Here is a 26,611-nt window from a genome sequence, read left to right on the forward strand (position 1 = left end):
GTCTTTTTCAGTTCAAGGTGGTATTGCTTCTGCAAGTAAAATTCTCTTGAAAATTTTGTGGGTCTTTATGAAATATTATTGTTTCCTTCATTAGATAAAATTCACAAAAGGTCTTTGAGGTAGACCCTTCTCTCCTTTCAACTGTCTATAAATCTGCTAATGGCAACATCGTTGAGAGTCTATCACTTAAGAGGTATGGTTTACAAAGAGTGGCCTTAAGGTCCTTAGACAATTTTTTTTATCCAGTTGATGATATTTTTGAGATACCAGCTTGGATCTTTCTGAAATCTTTAAAAGAGTGTTTTAAACTCACCCTTTCTGGATTCATTTTTACCCTGTGACTACATTTTCCTGAAAATCTTTTTCCTGGGCTTGTTTTTACTTTCAGTCCTCTGCTGGATAAAAATATTCTCTTTTGCCATTTGTATTTCCTCCAAATTCTACTTGAAAACTGTATAGTTGGTTTCCAGGTCATCTGTTCATATCATTGTAGTCTCATTTCACTAAAGGCAGCTCCGAAGAAGCCAGGTGGCATCTTAAACACTCTGCCTCGAAGTTTTCTTACCCGAAGTACAAAGTTCATTGAGTGCACTTTCTACTTTCCACATCACTGCAGGTGATGGTTATGCTAAACTTTCTACCACTAAATAACAACAGTCCCCTTTCCTTTAGTTCCTTGTAACATTTTCCTTACATTCGTTCAAGCTCTCACTGCCATACTTCTCATGGCCCTTCCAGCCCTTATACCTTGCCCAGTGTCAATGTCACATTTTAGGTTTTTATTATAGCAGCTGCTCATTTCCAGGTACCAAAATTCAGTTTTGTTACTAGTATTGTATGGAAAACTGGCTCAGCACTTAGAGGCTTAAACCAGCGGGTTTATTTTACTCATGATTCTGTGCGTTAGAAACTTGAAAAATGCTCTGCTGAGCAGTTCTCACTTGAGGTTACTCATGCAGTTGCAGTAACCTGTCAGCCTGGGCTAGATGTCCAGGATGGCTCGCTCATACAGTTAGCAGTCGATGCTGGCTGTCAGCTGCAAGCTCATCTGGGCTGTCGGTCAGAGTGTCTACGTGTGGGATTCCTAGCATGGCAGTCTCAGGATACTTGGCCTTCTTACATGCTGCCAGTTTCCCCTAGAGCTAACATCCCCAAAGAACCAGACAAAAGCTTTGTGGCCTTGTCTGACCCAGTTCTGAAAGTTACACAGCATCACTTTTGCTGCATTCTATTGGCTACAAGGAGGTCACTAAGTCATCCCAGATTAGAGGAGAGGAGAGACAGAAACCACCTCTTAAAGAGAGGAGTGGCAAATAATTTACAGATACGTTTTAAAATCTCCAGACAATCTATCAAATTCTACAGAAATGCATGTATACTGTCAATGGAGCAATACGCAAGGGGCATATGGAAAATGCTGAAAAATGAAGAAATTATTAAAACAATTTTGTTATTATGCAATATTTTTCTTCATTCATTTTATATTTGGAAGGAAAGATGGAAGGAGGGGAAACTACATATATAACACAGATCTAAGTGACTCCATGTTTCTGCTTTCTAACCTTTGTTACGTCAGAGAACTGAATTTACTGACCCAAGTGATGGAGGGATTTGAAGGATACAAGGCAGAAAGACACAGCGATGAGGAATCTGATTTGAAAAAATCAGCAGAAAAACCATACTCATCCCAAATGGAACTTTATCATAGTAGGAAGAAGACTGATACATAAGAAACTGGAGAATGTGGTAGATCAGGGTCTTATGTTTGACGACCCTATTTGTGATCATCGTACGTGTGTTTGCTAATCTTAAACAGCTGCATAGAATAATGTGCGAGGGAACATGGCAGCTGAAGAACTCGAGAACAATACTGCTGCAGCACAAGCTGCCTCTCCTGACACTACTGATTTGATGGTCAAGGAATGAACTGGAAAATTTCCAGCGTTCCACTGATGAGGAGGAGGCTCTAAGCTCCCCATTGTTGGTTTCTGTTCCCTATGAAACCCACCAGAAGCCTTCAAGCTCAACTTCCTTCTTAACTCATGAACGCCATATGCCTTTTGCACATTTGCAACAGACTCATCACTGAAGATGTTTAACAGCTCTCCAGATCCACATAAGAAAAGGGCTTTGTGTAGTGGTTAAAAGTTCAGGTTTTAGAGTGTTCATTCAGGCACATGGTCTTAGAAGCTTTGCAGGCTATGTGAGCTTAGCTGAGTTACGAAGCCTTTCCAGGACCCAGTTTCTCTTCTATAAAATGGGGATGACAATATAACAAACATCCTGACGGTAAGTGGGGTCTGTACCTCGTTGCTTCCATCCTTTGCAGGATGCTTGGACCCTTGGCGAGAGACCTGGTTGAACCCAATGCCGATTCACCTCGACCAAGCTGTCGGAGTCTTACTGGGGGCCCTAGAGCTAGGTGAGAAACCCCTTTCCTCCCTGTTGTTAAGATACGCCGAGTCACCTAGCCTGAACTCTAACATGTGGGGACACCTTGGCCTTTCTGATGGCAGGTGGGGGAAGCTCGTCCTAGCCCCAAAGCAATCAGGAGGGTGCCTGTCAGGGAAACTGACCTGTTTAGGATGCCAGGATAGGTCCAGGCCCATCAGAACTATGAGCTTTGATCTGTAATTTACCTCCCTGCATCACTCTCACGCCTGTTAAAAAAATGACATCCTGGTCTCTGATGCTCTGTGGGGACCACGTGGAAGGACCTGCCCACATTTGGGATTCAGTGGACACAAGAAAGGGAGCCCTCACTTCAGACTGCCCATAGTGGTGGAATCACCAGCAGAGGGCCACTGGGGGCAGAGGCTCCATACAGAGGCATGATGAAGATGCGTGAGTGGCTGGACTCAAGAGCCTGTGTCCCAGAACATGGGAGATGATACCCAGACGGCTGAACTAGCAGGACAATGCTGTGATGAAACAGAGGAGTATTTTCTGCTAAGTAGGCAAGGCTGCGGAGAAGGCAATGGCACCCCACTCCAGTACTCTTGCCTGGAAAATCCCATGGATGGAGGAGTCTGGTGGGCTGCAGTCCATGGGGTCGCTAGGAGTCGGACACGACTGAGCAACTTCACTTTCACTTTTCACTTTCATGCATTGGAGAAGGAAATGGCAAGCCACTCCAGTGTTCTTGCCTGGAGAATCCCAGGGACGGGGGAGCCTGGTGGGCTGCCGTCTATGGGGTTGCACAGAGTCGGACACGACTGAAGCGACTTAGCAGCAGCAGCAGCCCCAGGCAAGGCTGTGTATACAGTCCCTTGGGTTACCAGCCCAACACCTTCTTCAGGTGGACCATACCTACGTATATACCCAGTGTTGATGGTCACTATACTTAACCGCTACTGTATTAATTAGGACTAATCCCAAAGGATGTAGTTGGCACTGAAGCTTCCAGTAATTTATGGAAGAAAGAAAATCTCACAGCTAATGACATGGAAAAATTCCAAAATCCTTTTATAAAGAAGAGAAAGGATAATTGGGTTGTTCATGATTCCCCCCCTGCCCACCCCAAACCATGGATTCCTTTCTGTTGAGACCGAAAGAACCCTCACCACTAATCTTTTTGAATTCTGGATTTTGATACTGGAGATTTTGTTTGTTTGTTTAAGAGAACAGAGGGTATTCGATATTCTGGATGTCCCACCGCTGCACAAGGAATCAACCCTTTGCTGTGGTTGTTGTTTGTTCACTAAGTTGTGCTGGAGTCTTTGCGACCCCGTGGACTGTGGCACACCAGGCTCCTCTGTCCGTGGGATTTCCCAGGCAAGAATACTGGAGTGGCTGGAGTGGTTGCCTTTTCTTTTATCCAGAGGATCTTCCCGATCCAGAGATCAAATCCAGGTCTCCTGCATGTCCCCTGAATTGCAGGCACATTATTTTACTGCTGAGCCACTGGGGAAATACATCAACCCTTTAGTTACTGCGTACTGGGGCAATTCATAAAATCCCAGAGGAGGTGCTGGGTAGCCGGTAGCAGTGAGACAAACAGAGGGCTAGGGTCAATATACTTTTACCAAGGAGCATGAAAATATTCCAGTGTTTTAACAACGGGAGTAGCTGAGTACCGATATACACATAACTTACACACAGCACAGGTGCTCTTACTGTGATGCCGTCTCCTGACCAGGTACAGAGAGAGAAGACTGAGGCTCTGGATCCCCCAAGCTTTAGCTGAGAAAAGGATAGGGGGTCAACGCTGCTTCAATTCAGGCCATCTTCCCTGCCAGACAGATGGATCCACATAGCTTCCCTGTCCACCACTGCCAACATAGCACAGTCAGGAAGGCTGTGGAGGGAGGTGAGATCTTGGGTTAGAGCTCCTTCTTCCCCATCCCCTGCCCCTGCCTCCTGAGTCTCTAGAGCGAGGCAGGTCCACATGATACCCAATTCCCATTTCAGGGTGTGCTCAGCCTTGCCGAAAATGAAAAGGTTGACTTATTTTTAACTTCAGCTCTTCTGCTTCTGGACCGAATGAATGCTGGCTGATTCGTAGCTGGTGAAATGGAACTATTTCCATGACCACAAATCCTCATTCAAGGTCCCCACAAGCTCAGCCCACACCCTCCTACTCCAAATCAATGAGGCTGACTCAGTTTCCTGGTGACTCACAGCAGTCCCAGCTTTTTCAGGCAGCTAGCTCCACAGGTTGAACATGGCTTAGGGTAGAACCCACAACCTCTGGGAATCAGAGCATCGCATATAGCCACTGTGAGAGGCTCAGTGTGGTCCTTAGATCCCCTGCATTTTCCTCGTGGCCTGGATCTCCTCACTGCGCCGAATATCCGATTCTGAAATGGGAGTGTGAACAAGAGTGTGAGGTGCAAAGGCAGATGGAAGCACACAGCTAAGATCACTACAGAGCCTTGATTCCTAACCCAATTCAAAGGCTACTTGAAATCTAACACTTTGGGATATTCAGGCAACCTGATGATCAGCTGCTTAGAAAATCTGGATTCTAAACTCCCAATCATGGGGAGTTACTCCGGAAGGAAGCAAAGCCTATTGCTGGTGACATGGAAAGACTCGGAAGCCCTTTTATCAAGGAGAGAAGGGAAAATTAGATTTTCCCAATAAACCCCATAGTCCTTCCTGCTGAGACCAACAGAACTCTCAACACTAATCTTTTTAATTCTGGGTTTTGCTGCTGGAGTTCTTTCAAGAGAGCAGAAGGAATCAGATTTTCTTAAAGGAATATGTTCCTGACCTAAGATCAACCTTTTTACATTCACTCTAGTAAATCTCTGTGCACAATTTACAACACTCACTCCTGCTGGCAAAAAAGTTGATAATCTTTTAATAAAAACATCCAATTCTAAGATGATGGAACAAAATACCTTATCTTCTCCTAATTCTTAATTTTAATAAAATCTGTGGGTTCTGGGAATAGGGCTTACAAGTAACGGGTAAATGGTTCCTCTAGGGATGAAGCTAAGGAATTACAAAGAGGGCATCTCTTTGTAACCAAGTCAGGGAAATATACCTTTAAATAACCCTGAATTCCTGTCCCTATATCCTAAAGATGAAATTTTTGAATATTTCCAAACAACTGTTAAATTGTGATGGTTAACTTTGTGTATCAACTTGGCTGGGCCATGGTGCCCAGATATGTGCTCAAACATTCTTCTGAATGGTTTTTGGATGAGATTAACATTTAAACTAGTGGACCTTGAACAGAGCAGATGGCACTTTATATTGTGGATGGGCCTCATCCAATCAGTTGAAGGTATGAATAGAACAGAAGACTCACCTCCCCAAACAAGAGGGAATTCAGCAACAAGTGGCCTTTAGACTTGAACTGAAGCATTCTCTTCTCTGGTCTCCAGCCTGCAGCCCCATTCTGCAGAGTTTGGGTTTTCTATCTCCATAACCACATGAGCCAATTTCTTAGAATAAATCTCTTTCTTTGTACATATACATCCCATTGGCTTTCCCCTGGACTAATACCAATGTGTTTCCCTATTTCTGTTATATGATTCCCTGCTCATATTCTCTTCTCAATCTTGGCTAAACAGTAGACTCACCAAGGGGAGCTTTAAAAAATACAGGTGCCTGTGTTTCTAACTGCAGAGCATGATTTAATCCATCCAGGCTGTGGCTTGGACATCAGGATTTTAAAAGCTTCCCAGATGAGGCTGAAGTGCAACAAGATAGCTGAGAAACACTGTCTTCCAGCTCCTTGGTCAAATAATCTAAAGAAGAGCTGCATTGAACCTCTACAACTATCCTATTTCTAATCATTTCATTGGATCCCTCTGCTGGGAGTCTCACCTTTATGGATTCCAGAACAGGGTCACAATGTCCCAGGAATGGACTTTTTTCTCACCCACCTACTTGTGACAGTGCTGAGGTCACCAAGTGTAAACCATGTCGCTTTGTGTTAACACAAATTATGATCTTTCAGAAGAAAAACATGTTTTTCATTTTAAAGTTTTACATTAATTCTTTGACATTGGCAAGTGGCTAGTTTGCCTCTATTTTACTCATGAGGAAACTGGGGTAAAACAGACAATTTCTTTGCATAGAATTTTTCCTAAGAGCCAAAACTGTCCAGTGAAGTAATAAATTGTCTTTTGAGAATTTCTTCCCATAGTGCCTCGTATGAAGTCATGGAACCATGTCCTCTGCTATATTTCCACGTGAGCAAAATGACACACCTACAAGGTTATCCATTAAAGTCTGGATTGTGGAAGTAAAAGACCAGAAACAACCTGAGTGTCTACCACAAGGGACTGGTTAAAAAATTATAGTACATCCTAAAATGACCTGCTACACTGCCATGAAAGGGAATGAGGCAGCTCTTCATGCTCTGATATGGAAAGATCTAGCTGTGTGATGGAGGCGGCTTGGACCAATTCACAAGCGCAGATAATTAACTTCTCTTCCTAACTCTGTCCTCAGTGACCTCACACAGCTTGAAATTGACCATGGTAACAGTTACACCACGGACATCTGTAAATGCTACCAATCAAGGCACTCCCTACCTCACAAAAGCTGGTTGTTAACTATTTACCAGCATACCACGGAAAAGATCTATAGAGCCCATTGTCAAGTGAGTAAAGCAAAATGCAACACAATACGTGTAGTATACTGGCAACTGTGTGAAAACAGAGGAAACCGCATGTTTAAAAACTTTCTATTTCTCAGTATTTAAATTCTATTCTATTGCTGTATGACCCAGCAATCTTACTCCTAGGTATATATGCAAAAGAAATCCATATGGAAACTTGTACACAAAAGACTATAGCAGCATTATTCATAACAATCAGTAGGTGAAAACAACTCAAAGGTCATTCATCAGCAGATAAATGAATAAACAAATTGTGGCATATACATACAACAGAATGTTATTCAGCCATAAATAAGAACGAAGTAGTGATACACTCTACAGCTTGGATGAACTCTGAAAACATTATAAGTGAGAGAAGCTAGACAGGAAAGGTCATGCATTGTACGATCCCTTTTATAGGAAGTATCTAGGATAGGCAAATTCATGAAGATGGAAAGCAGATTAGTGGTTACCAAGGCGGGAGGCTGCTGCTGCTGCTAAGTCGCTTCAGTCGTGTCCGACTCTGTGCAACTCCATAGACAGCAGCCCACCAGGCTCCTCTGTCCCTGGGATTCTTCAGGCAAGAACACTGGAGTGAGTTGCCATTTCCTTCTCCAATGCAGGAAAGTGAAAAGTGAAAGTGAAGTCGCTCAGTCATGTCTGACTCATAGCGACTTCATGGACTGCAGCCTACCAGGCTCCTCTGCCCATGGGGTTTTCCAGGCAAGAGTAGTGGAGTGGGGTGCCATTTCGGCAGGATGGCTAGTGGGGGAGAAATGGGTAGTGATAACACAACTGCAAGGAGATCCAACCAGACCATCCTAAAGGAGATCAGTCCTGGGTGTTCATTGAAAGAGCTGATGCTGAAGCTGAGTTTCAGCTTCAGCTGAAACTCCAGTACTTTGGCCACCTGATGCGAAAAGCTGACTCTTTTCAGACCCTGATGCTGGGAGGGATCGGGGGCAGGAGGAGAAGGGGACGACAGAGGATGAGATGGCTGGATGGCATCACCGACTCAATGGACGTGAGTTTGAGTGAACTCCGGGAGTTGGTGATGGACAGGGAGGCCTGGCGTGCTGCGATTCATGGGGTCGCAAAGAGTCGGACACGACTGAGCGACTGAACTGCACTGAACATAACAGTTAATTTTATCTTTTGGTTTTTCTGGGGTGCTGAAAAAGTTTTAGAGACGTGATGACTGCACAACATGGTAAATACACCAAATACCACTGAATTGTACACTTTAAATAAAATTGCCATATGTGAATTTTACCTCAAGTTAAAATAATGCCTCTGGGATTCTATACATATAAACTGTATTGTCTCTGGAAAGGAGAACTGGGTACCTGGGCAACAAAGCATCAGGGTGCCTTTTCGTTGTATGTGCTGGTAGGTTGTTTAGAGGCTAAATTTTGTCCAACTCTTTGCAACCCCGTGGACTGTAGCCTGCCAAGGCCCTCCATGGCATTTCCCAGGCAAGAATACTGGAGTGGGTTGTCATTTCCTGCTCCAGGGCATCCTATTGACCCAGGGATTCCAGCATTGCAGGCAGATTCTTTACCACTGAGCCACCAGGGAGGCCTTTTTTGTTGTATGCCTTTTAAAAAAAATTTTACTGAACTACAGTTGATTTATTTAATATTATGTTAATTTCTGCTATATAGCAAAGTGACTCCGTTATACATACATTTTTTTCTATTATGGCTTATTATAGTATATCGAATATAGTTCCCTGTGCTGTACAGTAGCATGTAGTTGTTTATCCATCCTATATATGATAGTTGCATCTGCTAACCCCAAACTCCCAGTCCTTCCCTCCCACACCTGCCTTCCCTCCCACACCTGCCTTCCCCTTGGCAACCACAAGCCTGTTCTCTATGTCTGTGAGTCTGTTTCTGTTTTGTAGATATATTAATTTGTGTCACGTATACCATTTTTGTACTTTAAAATTTTGAACCATGTGGACAAAGGGGGATACAAAGATCTAAACAGATGAATGTGTTCCCTCTACAAAGCCCAAGATACACAGGTAAACAGGTAAACAATGAGTTAGTGGCAGACCACAATTAATTTAAAGTCTAAAAATACAGATTCTAGCCCAGTTCTCCAAATGCTAGCTTTCTAGAGGCTTCCATTGGTTGAGCTAAATTCACCATCAGTGGGAACATCTTTCCAGAGGGCAACTGGCATCCGGACTGACTCTGCCCTGTGGACAGACGACATAGCAGAATGTCTGGGATCCCTGGTGGTAGAGTGGGTGAGGCAGATTGGGGGAATGGTCATCTGTCTTTGGGTTAGGCATGTGACCTCTCTCTACCTGTTGATGTAGCATGAAGACCTGCTCTGCCTTCATTGTTCAATTGTACAAGCTTGATCTTTTACCCATGACTTTCTGAGACCTCCATTTCTCCTGATTTTACAAATCAAGACTGTATCATTGAAGTGGAGGATGAAGAACCATGTAAAGAATCAAACTCCTAGGAGCAACCAGAACTATGATTTACTGAGTGCTTACCTTGGGCCTTGTATTTTAAATGTATTGCTTCTGACTCTTAAAACAGCCTTAGAAGTGATATATTTCAACCCTCATTTTAGACAGCACAGAGAGTTTGAGTAACTTGATCATAATAACACAGCCCTAGTAAGAGGGCAGAGGTTGGAATCCAGGAGTGCCTGGCTTTCTACTCTATCATATTTCATCACGGAACCCAACTTGCAAATTTCCAAAGTCAAAGCTATTGCTCCAGTTGAACAGTCATGGAATCTAGATGAAAGTTGGAAGAGACCCCAAAGAGTATCAAGTCTAACCTTTCTCTGACATGGAACCTTCACTTCAATATCCCTGATTTTTTTACGGGGAGCTCACTACCTCATGTGACGGTCCATTCCATTTTTAGACAATTCTAATTTCTAAGAAGACTCATAATGTCCTATTTGCCAGTCAGATTCACCTGCTATTTTCATTACAACTTCATTCACCCTGATGAGGCCATCATTAAGACATTTCCAGCTGAAATCCTGAATCCATTACCTCCTGGACTTGCAATAGGTCCTTAACACCATTGCCAAATAAAGTCCCTCTAGAACATCAGCAATGCAGACAAAGTCATGAAAGGGATGCTGATTGCTGCTTCAGATGAGTCTAGGATAGGTGATTATCTCTTCCTGGGAAAAGGCTTTTCCGGATGGGATGTATTGTCACTCGGGACAGAGGTATAGCATATATGGCAAAAGTTTAAAAATAATCAGAGTCGTGTGCATGCAACACAATTCCTCAGTTAATTAAAACACTGCAAAAAGCACTGAAAGCTGATTTTTGTGCTTCTCCTTCCTGGTTTTCAGCTTCTCTGGCAGTTTTCTGTTGAGTTGAAGGACAGTCTGCTCTAAACAGTCAATAATGAGCTAATGTCGCTAGCATTCTGCACCTTGACCTTATTGTAAGATCCAACTGCTCATAATGGAGATTAAAAATGTGTAAGAATTAAGAAGAGGGTAGCCAAGGTCTTCTGAGTGTGGGAGCCATGCTCATCTGATTCTCTGCAGGGAAAACAAAATATGTTTATGTGATTGTGCAAAGTGCAGGAAACAAAAAGCTGCCAGGGTCAGAAGAGCAATGTGGCTCCTCTGGGATTTCAGGTGGCAAATCGGATTGAGAATTGTAACTTTAATGAAGACAACAAAAATCACATAATTAACACACACTGTTAACACCTCATTAGTCTCCTGGGGCTTAAGTTATGCTAAAAATAATCAACACATTTTGCTTAAATAGGGTGCTCTGACAGGTGGTCTTGAAGGCGGCCTTGGCCATAGAATGAGGCCACTGCTCTGCAGTTTCTTCAGATGTTTTAAAGCAGGACTTATCTTCATCCCGAGGAAAGGATTATTAAAGACATATGTGGAATCACAGAGTGGAAATGAGTGTATTATTAAGAGCCTCTCTGACTCTGAGCCTGACTCCAAAATCTTACATAACCCTATTTCACAACCCAGGTCCCCTAAGTCAGGACTGTCTCCTAAATGAATCTGCCAGGAGGCATTGGTACTGGCTACAAGTCAAGCTGTAAAATTGATCAGTTTTGTTCAGTATGCCTTCTTTTCCTAGTGACAGTTTGAGCATTAAAACTCCTAAACATTAGACATTTACCTCCACCTAATCTAGTTTGGCCCATGACTGCTTTGACCAATGGAATTTGGAGGAAAGATGTTGCAGGAATCTGAGCCCAGGCATTAAGAAGGCCTGAACCTTTTGCCATGCCCTGAGCTCTCAAGTATAATGTCTGAGTTGTTGTTTAGTCACTAACTTGTGTCCGACTCTTGGTGACCCCTTGGCCTGCAGCCTGTGAGGCTCCTCTGTCCATGGCATTTTCCAGGCATGAATACTGGAGGGGGTTGTCATTTCCTTCTCCAGGGAATCTTCCCTACCCAGGGTTCGAACCCAAGTCTCCTGCATTGGCAGGCAGATATTTTACCACCAAATCACCTAGGAAGCCTGAGTACCCTTATCATAAAACAAGGCCACATGGACAGGACTTGGAGGATGAGTCATCACATGAAGGATGACCACACAGAGGAACACCTGAGACTCAGATATCTAGCGCAGTGGCAACCCAGTTGCCCACTGACAGAAAGTGCAAGAAAGAACCCAACAGAGACCAGTAAAGGAACCGCCGTCAGCCAATCCCCAGCTAACCCATTATCTAAACAACCCATGAAACGTGAAAAAGTGGTTGTTGGAGTATGTGCTGCAGGACAGTAAATAACCCAAAGACCTCCTCTCTGCCCTCCCCTTTTTAAAATCTGAAAGTATGGTTATTTTATTTGGTGGGAATGTTAAGGACTCTGAGCCCAGGAGGCGGCATTCCAGTAGCTCTGAGAACACTGCTCCCTCTGCCCCTCTTTTTAAGATTCTTTTTTTTTTCTTGGGCACTTCCCATCTTGTGGGATCTTGGCTTCCTGACCAGGGATTGAACCTGAGCCCTCAGCAGTGAAAACATGGAGTCTTTAACCACTGGACTACCAGGTAATTCCCACTCTGCCCCTCCCCTGATGATGCCCCTGTTCACCATGTCTCGGGGCATTTCCAAGGTATCTTCTAACATGTTTGGGAAAGTCACCTACGTGTATTCACATGTGCTCATGGGAGCAGGTCTCCCTCCATTTCTTGGCAAAATAATATTTCCTGGGATTTTTGGAGATGAGACAGCAGATTTCTTTGCCTTACCTAAGAGAGGAATGCTAAGTTGTTCCTTAACTTTTCTTGCTCTTATTTTCTCTCTGCGTGAAAATAGGAACACCACAACCCCCGTGGGATTAAACAGCAAAACCCTGAGCTTAAGGGGTGGTAGTGCTGACTGGGGAGAAGGGCGAGAGTCATTGCTTAATTTTGCTGCCCCGGACATCTCCCTAAGTTTAAGAGTCAGTGATAGGTCTCCAAGGGGATTTTTCATGTAATCCTCAACTTGAAAGCTCTTCTCTTCCTCTCGAAAGTCAGGGCAGACAACAAAACTGCTCCTACCCCCTAGTGAAGATTGAAGCTTGCTCCAGAGACAGGCAGAGAGGCAGGAAGCAGCCATACAGGTCTGATAGCAAAACAAAGAATTTTGTGAGCATATTGAAGGAACATTTACACAGACCTGTGCAGTAGCCTCATCACTAGCAAAGGTAAGGGTTTAGAAGTATTGTTGACAAGACTGTGTACTTTAGAAAGCTTATATTGAATAAGTAAATGGGTGGATGATGGAAGGATAAAGAGACAATGGGTGGATAGATAGATGGATCATTGCCAGCTCTGCTCAAGGGAAACAAGCATTTAACATTGTGAGACCCAGAGGTCTGTGAATGGTGCCGTACGAGGATAAGGAAGATCAGGGTGCAATATTTCTTTTAGCTGCATCTGGTTAAGGTTCACATCATTCTCTTTAGATAAGAAATATACAAGACTTTGTGGTTATTTCTAGCCTGGGTCCTCTTTATTCATGCTTAAGTTAATTGTAAGTAGTTAATGCCACGGGGAGTTGATGATGGACAGGGAGGCCCGGCGTGCTGCGATTCATGGGGTCGCAAAGAGTCGGACACGACTGAGCGACTGAACTGGACTGAACTGAACTGAATGCCACGGGATGAGCTTGGTTCATCTCATCTAATCTTCTTGCTGTCTTTGTAAAAGTCTCAAATTAAAGAACTTCTTTAGTTCCTTAAAGAACTAAAGATAAATATCTGAACAATGTTGCAGTCATTGCAAGCCGCCTACCTAATAAACATTCTCTTCCTTCTTAATAAGGCAAATTTAATTTTGCTAGGGTAGCAGTATTTTAGGCTAAGCACACTTGCTCTGTCAGAGTCCCATGAATCTAGAGATGCCCTGTGATACATTTCTCACCATGAGAAATAAATTGAAGGCATCAGGGAAACAGTGCTGCCACTGCCCCCTCCTTCTGAATGAGATGGACATCTGGAGGTTTAAAAGCCAGTTTGCAGGACGGAGGCAACAGCATGAGGTCAGAAGTCTACACACTGCTGATGAGGAAAAGGAAAGATGTGAATTTCCTGAGCACCCAGCCACAGTGAACATTTTGTTCCATGAGACAAACATCCAAGTGTTTAAGTAACCTTCTATCATATTTGTAGCCAAAAGCACTCCTGGCAGTTACTTTTTCAATTGAAAACTGCAGCCTAGGTTCTAGTGCCCAGGTAGGTAAGGGGAAAAGCCTTCTTAATTGAGCATTGCCTAAATAAAGGTGAATTTCTTACTGGGGATGGTACATCGTATTAGTATAGGCTACAAATAAAGAAACCCCTGACTCGTACTAACGTATATAATAAATCACAGAGTGGGAAGTCCAGAGATAAAGAAGACTCAGGTGCAGAACCGTCGCAGCTCAGGGATCCAAATTATTCCATCCCTTTGCTTGACTGTCCTTGGGGAGCCCCATGTGCTGGCTGAAGTAGATGAAGCAGGAATTTTCTTGGTGATCTTAATCCTCTTGGGTAGAGTTGGATACTTGAACAAAATGTATGCCTATCAGCAAGGAAAAGCAGGGGTTGATAGTCATGTCCATGAGACGCAGTCCATAGAAGTTCTCTGTAAAATGTGGAAAGCCCCAAAGGACGAATGACGGCAGTTCCACCAGCCTAGAGCCAGCATTGATCTGAACATGTTCTGCTGCCGCTTGAAATACAGAGGACTTGTTTTTTTGTCCATTCAGCTAATATTTATGGCTTCCAACTGAATGGTCTGATTCATTCATCCCATTTGACTGGTCTCATAACAGGAAGTAAAGTATCCCAAGGGACCAAATAGCCCTCTTATAAGATTGGAATATTTGAAAAAATTAACAATTCCTTCCTTGTCTTCCTCCAAACTAAGCCACCTTCACTGGTGGTACCTAATAAACCCAAACTCTGTTTACATGGAAGGAAAGAGTTTCCACAATCTATTTAATAACAAGACAAAGTCACAGATGCTTGTTAGAAATAGTCTTTTTTTTTTTTTTCCCATCGTGGAGCTAATGTTCTTAGGAATTTTAAGAAGTGGCACCTCACTGGGAATAGATGTGAAAATGAGTGAAAGGCCCTGTGATGTGCAGACAGCTTCCCAGGAGTTCCTTTCTCCTCAGAACACTAATCTTCTTGTGGGTAATCTACCTCAGTACTCACTGTGGCATGTGTTGTGGAGAGCAATTCCTAGTGCCAGGAACCACTTGCGAGATATACAGAATTTTGGCAAAACAGAGAGGCACCCGTGTTTTCCTTTGGGGAATTATGTCTCTCTCTCTCTTCCTTTGTGGGTTGGTTGTGCTGACCCTGGCTCCTGGCTATTGGTGGGCTTATCACAGTAGTGCATTCCATTCTTATCCACACTGCAGCTGGTTCATATGTGGGACCCAAACAAGCCCCCTAGCCTTAACTTGGGACTCCTGTTGGAATTATTAGGGGTTGCAGGGTTACTGGAATATAAGACACTGGATTGTTCAGTTCTGTGAACCCATGAACTCCTGTTTGCTGAACTTGGCTTGAAGGAGATGTAGCTAATATAGTGACAGGTACCAGTATCTTGACTCCTAAAAAGGAGGATCAGTTACCCATGGTGAGATAAAGACATTTATTTTGTATTTACAAGTCTTCCCATCCCCATCCTGACAACTCTGTGCATTCCCTAGCTCAGTTTATAAAAATGAGCAATTCTCAAAAAACACAAAAAACCAACAACAAGAAGTAACAGAATGACAGAGTGTGGTGGTTACTATGTGCCAAGCACTTTGCTGATTACCTTTATACACGTACCTCATTTCATCCTTACACAATTACTGTCCTGTTTTCACTCATGAGGACCTTGAGCTTGGAGTGGATAAGGGCTGTCAAGTGGTGCCCAGTTCAGCTAACCCAAGCCAGGCGCAGCACTCACCGCTCCTGAGGTCTCCATCAGAGACTTGGCAGAAGGCTTCAGAACTGATTAGCTCCTCAATAAGACAAACATTCAGCAATGGATAGAAAAGCCTCCTCTTTCTTATCTAGAACTGTTACTCATTACAGGCTTGATCTCAGACTGTGAGACCGAACTTTAAGGACCAACAACATAAAATCCAAAATTCCATTTAGATGACTTTGTCTGGGAAGAATTTGAACTTGAGGTTATTTTCACACCAGTGAGGTTCAGCCCAACAGCTGCCAACTTGATTATTCTGCTAATGTTTACACATGTCTTTGCTTTTCAAATTTACTGAAGTACAATTTACAAGCAATAAAATGTAGGATCTTTGACAAACTCTCATTTAAGCATCTCATATTCAATATAGAACATCTCCATTACCCCACTTTCATCACCCCAGAAAGATTTCTCATGTCTTTTTGTAGCTAATTCTGAAACACATCCATATCCAGCACCCCTTAACCCCCATCCTAGGAAGCCCTTGTTCTAATTCCTAGGACAATAGATTAGTGAACCTGTTCTGGAACTTCATTTGAATAGAATCACACAATATGTACTATTTTGTGTCTGGCTTCTTTCACTCAGGGTTACATTGTGGACATCACTCTACGTTGCTGTATGTACTAGCAGCTTATTCCTTATTTCTGCATAGTGTCCAATTATGGAAATATAACACAGATGATCTATTGACCTGCTGGTGGACATTTGTGATGTTCCCAGTGGAACACTTATGTATAAAGCTCTTGTGCATATTCTTAGATAAGGCTTTGTGTGGATATGCATTCTCATTTGTCTTGAGTAAATATCTAGGAATGAAATGATTGGATCACATGTTATTTGCTGTTGTTCAGTCGCTAAGTCATTTCCGACTCTGTGACCCCATAGACTGCAGCATGCCAGCCTTCCCTGTCTTTCCCTATCTCCCGGAGCTTGCTCAAACTCATAGCAGCAGCAGTAGCATGTCCATTGAGTTGGTGATGCTATCTAACCATCTCATCCTCTGCCACCCCATGTTAAGTGTGTGTTTAACCTTGTGTGAGACTTCTGAAAACTTTTCCAAAGTGGTTCACCATTTTACACACTCACCAATAATGTAGGAGTTCTAGCTATTCCACATTCTCACCAACATTTACATCATCAGTGTTTTTCTTTTTAGCAAGCATATTGATGTACAGTGATATTCAGTTGTGGTTTTGTTTTGCATTTTCTTGATGACCAATGAAGATGCTTATTGGTCATTTGTACTGAAGCATTGATTAAATTATTTGATCCCATTTTAAAAATTGGGTTATCTTTCTTATTATTTCATTGTAGACACTGTCTATACATTCTGGATACAAGTCCTGTGACAGACAAGTGTATTAGTAATATATCCTGGTCTGTGGTTTCCCTTTTCAGTTTTATAAAGGTGACTTTTGAAGAACAAAAACATTTTTAATTGAGATGAAATGCAATTTGTCCATTTTCTTTTATAATTTATGCTTTTTTTGTTCTACTAAGCAAACTCTACCTACTTGAAGGTCATAAAAATTTATCTCCTACACTTGATTGATAGAGTTTTCTAATGGGTCTTGAAGTCAGGTAGTATCAGTCCTCTAACTTTTTTCCTGCAGAATTATTTCAGCTATTCTAGATCCTTTGCTTTTTTACATACATTGTAGAATCATCTCTTCAATTTCTGTAAAAGTCTGCTGGGCTTATGACTAGAACTGCATTGAATCTGAGAAAACTGACATCTTAACAATACTTATTTTATAATCCATGAATATGAAATAACTATATTCAGATCTACTTTAATATCTCTCAGAAACATTTTGTATTTTTGTACATTTTAAGGATTGGAGTATTAAAATCTTTTTCTAAATGTATTACTGAATATTTTATTCTCTTTGATGTTCTTATAAATAGTATTTATTTCATTCTCAGTTGTTTTTTGTCAGTATACAAAAATCCAATTGATTTTTATTTACTGACTTTGTATTATGTGACCTTGCTAAATTCTTTTAATTTTTATTGGAGTATAATTGCTTTCAATGTTGTGTTAGTTTCTGCTGTACAGCAAAGCTAATCAGCTCTACATATATCCCATTTTGTGGATTTCCTTCCCATCTGGGTCACCAGAGAGCACTGAGTAGAGTTCCCTGCTCCCTGTGTGTTAATACACAGTATTTGTTTTTCTCTTTCGGACTTACTTCACTCTGTATGACAGTCTCTAGGTCCATTCATTCTGGATTTTGTCAAGAGCTTTCATGAATCTATCAAGATAATCATATGGTTTTCCTTCTTTAATTATTTGTTAACATTGTGTATCACATTGGTTGATTTGTCTATACTGAAGAAGCCTTGCATTCCTGGGATAAATCCCACTTGATCATGACATATGACCTTTTTAACCTTGTTAAATTCTTTTACTATTTATAGTAGTTTTCAAAATAGTCCTTGGAATTTTCTCTGTAAACAACCACAATGTTTGTATAATGTTTACTTTCTTCCTCCTCAATAGCCATCCTTTCTTTTCTTGTCTTACTGCACTGGCAAGGACTTCCAGTACAGCAGGTAGGAAGAACAGTTCCAATCTTAGGTGGAAAGCAGTCAAAATTTCTCCATTACCCATGCTGTTATCTGTAGGCTTTTCATAGCTGTCTTTGATGAAATCAAGGAGGTTCCCCTCTATTTCCCTCTAATCAAGGAGTTCTGATCATGAATGGGGATTGGCTTTTGTCAAGTACTTTTTCTTCTCTTATTGAGATAATCATATGATTTTTCTCCTTTATTCTGTTAATGTGGTAAATTGCATAGGCAAATTTTCAAGTGTTAAATCAATCTTGTATTTCTGAGATAAATTCTACTTGGTCATGATATACTTTCCGTATGACATATTTTCCAGATTTGTTTTGCTAATATTTTGTTGAGGAATTGTTTTCTGTGTTAACGAACGACATTAGCCTGTCAGGATTTTGGTTTCAGGTTTATGCTAGTGTTGTAAAATAAATTGAGAAGAATTTTCTCCTCTATTTTCTGAAAGAGTATGTGAAAGTGTGATATTACTTCTTTCTTAAATATTTGATAACTGTTTGGTAGAATTCACCGATGAACCCATGTGGGCCTATGCTTTTCTCTGAGGAAAAGATTTTTGAGCTACAAAAAAATATATTTTTAATGTACAGTGCCATTTAAATTATTTTTCTTGTATCAATTTTGGTAAGTTAAAATTTTCAAGAATTTTTCCAATTTATCTCAATTATTGAATTTATAAACAAATTTACTCAGAATATTTAATTATCTTTTTGATACCCATAGGATATGATGTGATATGCCCTCTTCTATTTCTTATACTGGTAATTTGGATTACTCTCTCTTTTTTAATTCATTTTACTAGAACTTTATCAATTTTATTAATCTTTCCAAAGTACCTTCTTTTGGCTTTTTAAACTTTCTCTAAAGTTATCTGTTCTCAATTTCATTGATTTATGTTTTTTATTATTTCTTTCCTTCTGCTTACATTGTTGTGATTTTCCTAGCTTCTTAACACTTAAACCTCCCTATTTTTCCTACATAGGCATTTAAAGTTATATATTTTCCTCTAATAACTGCTTTGGCTACATTCCACAAATTTTGATCTGTTGTTTTCATTATGATTCACTTAGAAATATGTTCTAATTTCCCTTACGGTTTCTTCTTTGACTCACGGATTATTTAGTGTGCCTTATTTAATTTTCATGTATTTGGGAATTTTCTAGATATCTCATTGTTATTGATATCTACTTTTCTTTCATGTAATCAGATAACATATTAACATAATCCATAAAGTTTTAACTTTTAAAAATATAATGAAACCAGGATAGACTAGGATATAGTCTACCTTGGTGAATATTTCATGTAAACTTGAAAAGAACATTTATTCTGCAATTGTTGGGAAATGATTTTAGTCATGTTGGTTGATAGTGTTGTTCAGATAACCTATATGCCAAGTGTTTTTTGTCTATTTCTTCTATCAACTAAAAAGAGAATATGTTAAAAAATGTCCAATTATGATTATGCACTTATTTATCTCTTTAGCCAAGTTTTTGTCAATGTATTCTAATGTTTTGTTATTGGGCTAAACATTTAAGGATTATTGTCTCCCTGACAAATGTGCTTTCATTACCATGAAATGCCCAATTGCAATCATCTATACCAATCATATTTATCTCAACATCTACTTTGTCTGATATTAATATAATCTTGCTTGTCTTAGGCTTTTTGCATGGTAAATCTTCTTTTATCCTTTTACTGTCAATTTATCTGTATATTTGATATGTAGCCTTTACAGGCAGCAAATAACACTATTGAACCATCATTTGAAAAATGAGAACTATCGTGTAGAAATGTGAATCTCTGGTCTCTCTTGAAAATAGAAGGCATGGCAATAATAGGCAGCATTCCCATTTGGCAACATCTGGTTGTGCAGCTGTTGCCCCATATCTATTCAGAATTTCTCTCCAATCTCCACTCTTCTCTATTGTTTTCCAGGCACTGGGGGCTGAGTTGCCATTTTTCAATGGGCTGTTGCTGTTTTTCTCACAGAAAAGAAATTTTTCTTCAGGTAAATATCTCCTCTAGAATATGAAGATACAATATATATAGAAAGGCTATGTGTTTGATGACAAAAAGGAGACAACACATAGCTGGCCCACTTTAGTCATGATGTGACCTGTCTGGCCCCCATAGGTGTCTGAGTTTTCAGTGTCTGTTGTAATAAACACTCAAGTTCTGTTTGAGTTGATAGAACTTTGAAAGTCAGAATGCAAAACAGAGAGAATGGTTTCATCCTAGGCATAGGCATTTACTTTTACAAATGCCTGTTCACTCCTTGTAATGTATTTTAAAAGCAATTTCAAGTCTAAGTTAGTGTGTATGTAACAAACATATGTTCCCAAATGAGAAGATAACTTTATTCTAATCAATAATGCCCAACCAGGAAAATGCTCTGATGATCAAAACACATTTCCATAAGTCAAATAAAGTAGTTGAACCAATGGTTAGATCCCAAATCTTCTGCCTTGGATTTTAAGGGAAATTAACCCGGTGGCTCAGTGGCAAAAATTCTAAAGACTCTACCTGGAATGCGGGAGACACAGGAGATGTGGGTCAGATCCCTGGGTCAGGAAGATCCCCTGAGAAGGAAATGGCATCCCACTCTAGCATTCTTGCCTAGAGAATCCCATGGATGGGGAGCCTGGTGGGCTACAATCCATCGGGTCGCAAAGAGTTGGACATTATTTAGCATGCAGCAGCTGATAAGAGATACCCCCTAGTTTCTGAAGTAAAAATTTTGTGGAGAAAGACCAATGTGACAAGCTTCTTATGCTAAGATGGACAAAAGCTGGAGAAAGTTCCATGTCCTGGTCCCCATCTGGGTCTGCCAGTAGCTCCTATTATGTCCCTGCTAAAACCTACTCCCATTCTCTCCAGGAATGGCAAGATGGATCCTGAACAGCTGTGTCTGAGCTCAGAAGAACTGCGAGGAGGTTGATTGCTTTGTAAAATTGCTCCAAAATTCTGTGAAATGAAATTAAAAATATACTACTAGGGCCATAGCGCAGGACTATCTAAGCTTTCAGATACTGCTGCCCTTCTGGACTCACCTCTGGGTGATATTGCTAGGTCATGGTGGTTTGGAGGCTGTGATGAAAGTCACTACTCAATCCATTGAGACCATCACTAAAGAAGGGCCAGAACCCTACTGGATTTATTTTCTAAGTGAGACACATGGCTGCTTATCTATTTCCCTCCTTGGGCTTCAAATCTGAGGCTTTCTGAATTCCGTCAGCATTTAGACTGCCTAAATCCTTTTCTAAAATAGAGGCTGAGTCAGAGGACCTCTTCTGTACAGTTTCTTCCCGCTTTGATTTTCTATAACCCTAGGAGCAGAGAATGTAATGTCACTTCCGTCTCTAGAGGCCAGTCTCTACATGTTGCAGGGTTTGTGCATTTTGCACAAGCTCCCTGGGGGTTTCCTGCCCATCTTTTTCTTGTTGTAGTTAGTTTGGTCATTCTGAAGGTGTGGACAAAAGGAATTGGGCCAGGGTGGCCATCTGAATGGGGAGAGGTTTTCTTCTTCCTGGTGAGGTTGCAGGGTTTATGTGTATTGCAGGGGGCAGTCAGAAGGGGAAAGGGAAAGAGAGAGTCTAGGAAGCATCAGAACCAGTGAGATAGACAGGCACCAGTCTGAAGGCTCAGTGATCTGGGCTCAAGTCCTTCCTCTGCACCTATTAGGTGTGACGCTGAACAAGGCAATTAACCACTGTGGGTCTCAGTTTTGTTATTTGTAAATTATGAAAATAACACTGGGGAGAATCTGTGGTCCTTCCTATATAGGTCTGTTCAAATAGATTATGAGCCGCCTGAACTAAGGTTAGGATTTATACATTTTCACAGTCATGATGTCCAGAGCAGAGTCTGGTACATAATTTTATCAGTCAGGCATGAATTTGGCTGTAAGTATTAATAACAGAAACCCACTGACAGTGAAAAACGTGGAGGTAATTTCCTCCTATTATCAGAAAACTACAACTGTGCTGGTGTTAGTTAAGGTGCTCAGTGAGACACTTTTCCCTCTTTAGCTTTTAATTTAATTTAGTTTTTAATGAAGCTTTTGAGGACCTAGGTTCTTTCCATTTTTTTTCTCCTTCATCCTGTGCATGTTGGCTTTTGTTCTCATTCTCACGAACTTATAGCCCCAAAGGAGCTGCCACATTACTAGGCATCAAACCCATGTTTAAGACAATAGGACAGATAAAGAGGCAGCACCAATCATTTCTGTCTTTTTAATAATGAAAGTGAGAACTTTGCCCAAAGCCACATCAGATTATGTCCAGTTGGCTATAACTGGGTCTCATGACCACCACCAGCTGCAAGGGATTCTAGGAAAGTAAGTGCCTGGCTTTTCAGCTTCTATAGTGGGAGGCAGCAAGCAGAGGGGTCCATATGGCCCTTGGGTTAACAAATATTTTAAAATAAATACAACTAGAAAATAAGCTGAAAAATACTCTTTTCTCAAGTGGAGTGTACTGTGCAATTATTTGAGGAAACGAATGCTTTGTTGGATATACTTTTAAATATTCATACTGCTATTTTGTTTTTATGTGGCAAAACAGGAATGACCTAAGTGTTCTCTCACAGGTATGGGCAGGAAGTGGAACTAGAGGCAAGGTCAGACCCCGTGAAGGACTTAGCTTGGAGGGATTTTACTTTGATGTTTTCCTGAGAGAATACTTTGCACATACTCACCTTCTGATCAGAAAGACATTGCTTTTCATGTGCTACAGTTGGTCTTCTCCTCACATGGCCAGCCAAGTGTAACTTGCTGAGAAGTTCCTGGTTCTCACTGGTTTCCATTCCCTTCTGATTCATGTACATTTCAACGGAAGGGTTACACATTCACAGTGAAAAGGAAATTTCCCAGAACATAGCACAGACACGGAATGCAGTGTCTCTTCACTGAAGAGCAGGGCTGTTACAAAGAAAAGGTGCATGTGAGCCACTTAACTCATGCCTGGCACAGAAGAGGCACTAAACACATGTGAGATAGTATTGTTTTATGACTGTTAATAAGAGTGATGTTTTTAATCTCCCTGCCCACTTTGCCAACAAGCATCTCCTTTTCCCCATATTATCCTGTTGGGTTTGGACAAAATGACAGGATGCAAGGTTGAACTACACAGGCCCCTGATTCCACTCTTACTTCCCAGGGGCTTCTGGGAGAACCCAGGCAGGCAAGACACACTTTAAGCTGTCTCAGGTGTATCTGAAGTACTCTGGTTGGGTAAACTGTTACCACACAGACTCTGGCCTTTTAGGGAGGCAACCTGAAATCCCAACTGTTGTGTTCAGAAACTTTCTCCTCACAGTAACCACTTTATTTCCTGGTAGAATTTAATTCTATCAATTTTCTGAACACAATGAGAAGGAAGTTATGTACAACTGATATTCCTGCATAAAAGAAGCACAAGTTCTCCAGCAGAGATCTCTTCTATTCAGACAGGAGTACATTTGAATGCATCTCCTAATAATGGCTGATTGACAATGCTTGCTTGATTTTCCATTGTATTATACATTAGCACAAGGAGAAAGGACAGAGGTCAAGGGTTAGGTGTCTTGTTTGCAAGGCAGTAACTAACTACAGAGATAACTGTGAAGTACAGAGTCATTTGTTGTTTTGAACTTTTCTTTCATTCCCCCTTCAGACTTTTGGAGGTAATAAAACATAATGATAAAGGGACCAAGATCAGCAATCAGAGACTCTTGGGTTTAAATTTTGCCTTTGCCATGTTGTAACACTGAAACTTTTGGCCTGTTCTTTTCTTTAAAAAAACTGAAGTATAATTGACCTATTATTCAGAAAGAATATTCTTTCTGAACCTCATTTCCTTATCTACAAAGTAGGCAAATTAACACCTATCTCACAACATTATTGCAGGCATTAAATAGAACAGTATATGAGAAAGTGTTTTGTAAAGTGTTTGGTCTTAAGTGCAAAAAAATGCAGCCCAAACAACTTAAGCAAAAAGAGAAGGTATTTTGTAATAGACTGGTAAAACATGCTAGTCTATTAAAAAACAATTAATTAAAAAAATTTTTTTAATGAAATAATGCTTTCTCATAAATAATTTTAGGAAAAAAACTCCAAATGGTGATTAGGGTGCTTCTTCCTCTCCTTCCTCATTCTCAGTTCTGCACCCCCAAAACAAATGCTGTTAAGAGTTTCTGGTTTTAATACATGTTGTAGGAATAGAAAAATAGAGTGTATTGTTTATTAGGCTGCCGCTGCTGCTGCTGCTAAGTCCCTTCAGTCGTGTCCGACTCTGTGCGACCCCATAGACAGGGGCCCACTGTCTCTGGGATTCTCCAGACAAGAACACTGGAGTGGGTTGCCATTTCCTTCTCCAATGGATGAAAGTGAAAGCGAAAGTGAAGTCGCTCAGTCGTGCCTGACTCTTAGCGACCCCATGGACTGCCGCCTACCAGGCTCCTCCGTCCATAGGATTTTCCAGGCAAGAGTACTGGAGTGGGGTGCCATTGCCTTCTCCGGTTTATTAGGCTATGTTTAAATATATGTATTATAAAATGTGTATATTACTAAAAAGGTACAAAAACTACCAATAAATCATTTGTCCATTAAAAAACAAACAAAAAAAGAATGTATTTGACTCACATAATGAAAACAGTTTCAGGTACAGCTGGATCCATGGGCTTAAACAGTGCAACTGGGTCCAAATATCGCTCTACTTTTATTCTACTTCCCTCCACTGGCCCCATCCTCGCATGGGTTTTCCCTGAGTGGAGCAAGGGGGTACAATAACTCTACCATTTCTCCTCCAGTTTCAAGTCCATTGGGAAAGAGAAGATGCATCCTTCACAACAGGCCCAGCAAAAATGTCACTGCATCTTACTGGCTCTGAATGTATTATTCTGGAACTAATGCAATATTATGACTGGTCAGGAACCTACCTCTGGAGCAAAGGGTGAATCAATACTACCTGCATGGACTGAAAATGCAGTGGTTTCCAAGAAGGAAATTGGGGTGCTATTGCCAAAGGAGTAGTGCATGGATGTTGGCGAGGTCGGGTAGGAGAAAAAGCAAATTTCTCCTAGAATGGCATAAAAAGAAAAGTGAAAATGGACTTTAATACCAATCCTAGAATATCATAGCAGAGGAAATCTTTCTCGGCCCTTAAATAAAACTAAGTGAAGAAAGTGCTCCTTCATACAGCAGTTATGAACTGATATAATTCTTACTTCAATAACTGAATGAAAATACAGGTTTCTTTTTCTTTTTTTTTTTTTTCAGTTGGATGGACGATTCACAACGGGAAACCGGAATGTTTCAGGGTGAGATAGACTGGAGGACAGCATCTGGAACTCAGAAAAGTCATTAGTCAAAGGCACCTACGCCCATCAACAGAATGCAGAGTGGGAGGAACTGAGCCCATGATGCCCGAGTTCTCAGTGAGCCAGGTGGGCTGATGCCAGGATAGAGGCTGGAGGCTCTGAGTGCCCAGAAATCTCCATCTTACCTTGTGCAATGGCTGCTCCAGGACAAGATCTTTAGTTTGAGTTCTGCCTGCCAGGCAGAGGTTTCCAAACCTGGTTGTACCCTAGAATTCTTGTTTTAGTTGCTATGTCACGTCCGACTCCTCTTTTGCAACCCCATGGACTATAGAGGGCCAGGTTCCTCTGTCCACGGAATTTCCTAGGCAAGAATACTGGAGTGGGCAGCCATTTCCTCCTCCAGGGGATCTTCCTGACCCAGGGATCAGATCTATGTCTAATGCTTGGTAGGTGAATTCTTTACCACTGAGCCACCTGAGAAGCCCATACTCTAGAATAGCGAGTTTTTAAAATGATGATTCCAGGAAGCCCTGCTGGCAAAGGATTAACTTAGCCTGGGATGGGGCCCAGAAGTCTAGATTGTGAACAAGCTTTCCTGAGGTCAGGACAAGGGTCTGGGTCTCTGAGGGCCCTGGCTTTGCTTCCCCAGTTGCAGTCCCCACTCTGTACTGGATGGATCTGTTGACACTGCTGTTCCCTCCCTGGAGTATGAACCCCAAAAAGCAGGGACTCGTGCAGCTTTGGGTACCAGTACCAACAGAGCAAGCACCCACTAAGCGTTTATTGAAAGCAGGCTGGAGGGCAGACAGGCAGGCAGGCAAGCTGCCTTTTCCAACGTGGGCTTTTCTGGGGGTGGGGGTGGGGGGGACTTCTATTTCTGGAAAGAACTGCTGTGATTAAGGAAAGATCATGGCAAAAGGAGAAAAAGGGCACTGGGGAAGGGAAAGTGGTTCCTCCACACTACTCATTCTTTTAAAGGACTCCTCCATAGCTTTAATAAGGAAGCGAGAACAGGATGAGTGGGACTACGGGCAGGGCACTGGGTTAGCCTCACCTCCCCATGTTACAGATGAGGAAACGGAGGCACAGGCACATCCTTAGGAAAGTGACACCGCTGGGACTCTGCAGCCTGAGTGGGTAACTGCTACCCCACCTGCGTCTCACCTCTCACAGGTGTGGAAGCACAGTCCTGGAGAAAACATTATGCATTTTTGCAAGGTGTCCATTTCCATCTTAGACATTCAGCAAAA

At 41.6% G+C, this 26,611-nt stretch overlaps 1 protein-coding gene across 16 annotated transcripts in view; it reads left to right on the forward strand.

Annotated features, from left to right (window-relative positions):
* The window catches only part of SOD3 (superoxide dismutase 3), a 91,839-nt gene that overhangs the window by 42,229 nt on the left and 22,999 nt on the right, over positions 1-26,611 (forward strand). For 6 of the 16 annotated variants that reach the window (XR_011257550.1, XR_011257549.1, XM_069593003.1 and 3 more), the window contains 2 exons: positions 20,001-20,073; positions 25,321-25,361. The gene's annotated coding sequence lies outside the window, so the exon portion shown is untranslated. Of the gene's footprint in view, positions 1-2,325; positions 2,423-20,000; positions 20,074-25,320; positions 25,488-26,611 lie in introns of those variants that run through there. The other 10 variants (XR_011257548.1, XR_011257547.1, XM_069592998.1 and 7 more) reach the window with 5 other exon arrangements.

This window comes from Ovis canadensis, chromosome 6 (genome assembly GCF_042477335.2).
Source record: "Ovis canadensis isolate MfBH-ARS-UI-01 breed Bighorn chromosome 6, ARS-UI_OviCan_v2, whole genome shotgun sequence".
Classification (NCBI taxonomy): Eukaryota; Metazoa; Chordata; class Mammalia; order Artiodactyla; family Bovidae; genus Ovis; species Ovis canadensis.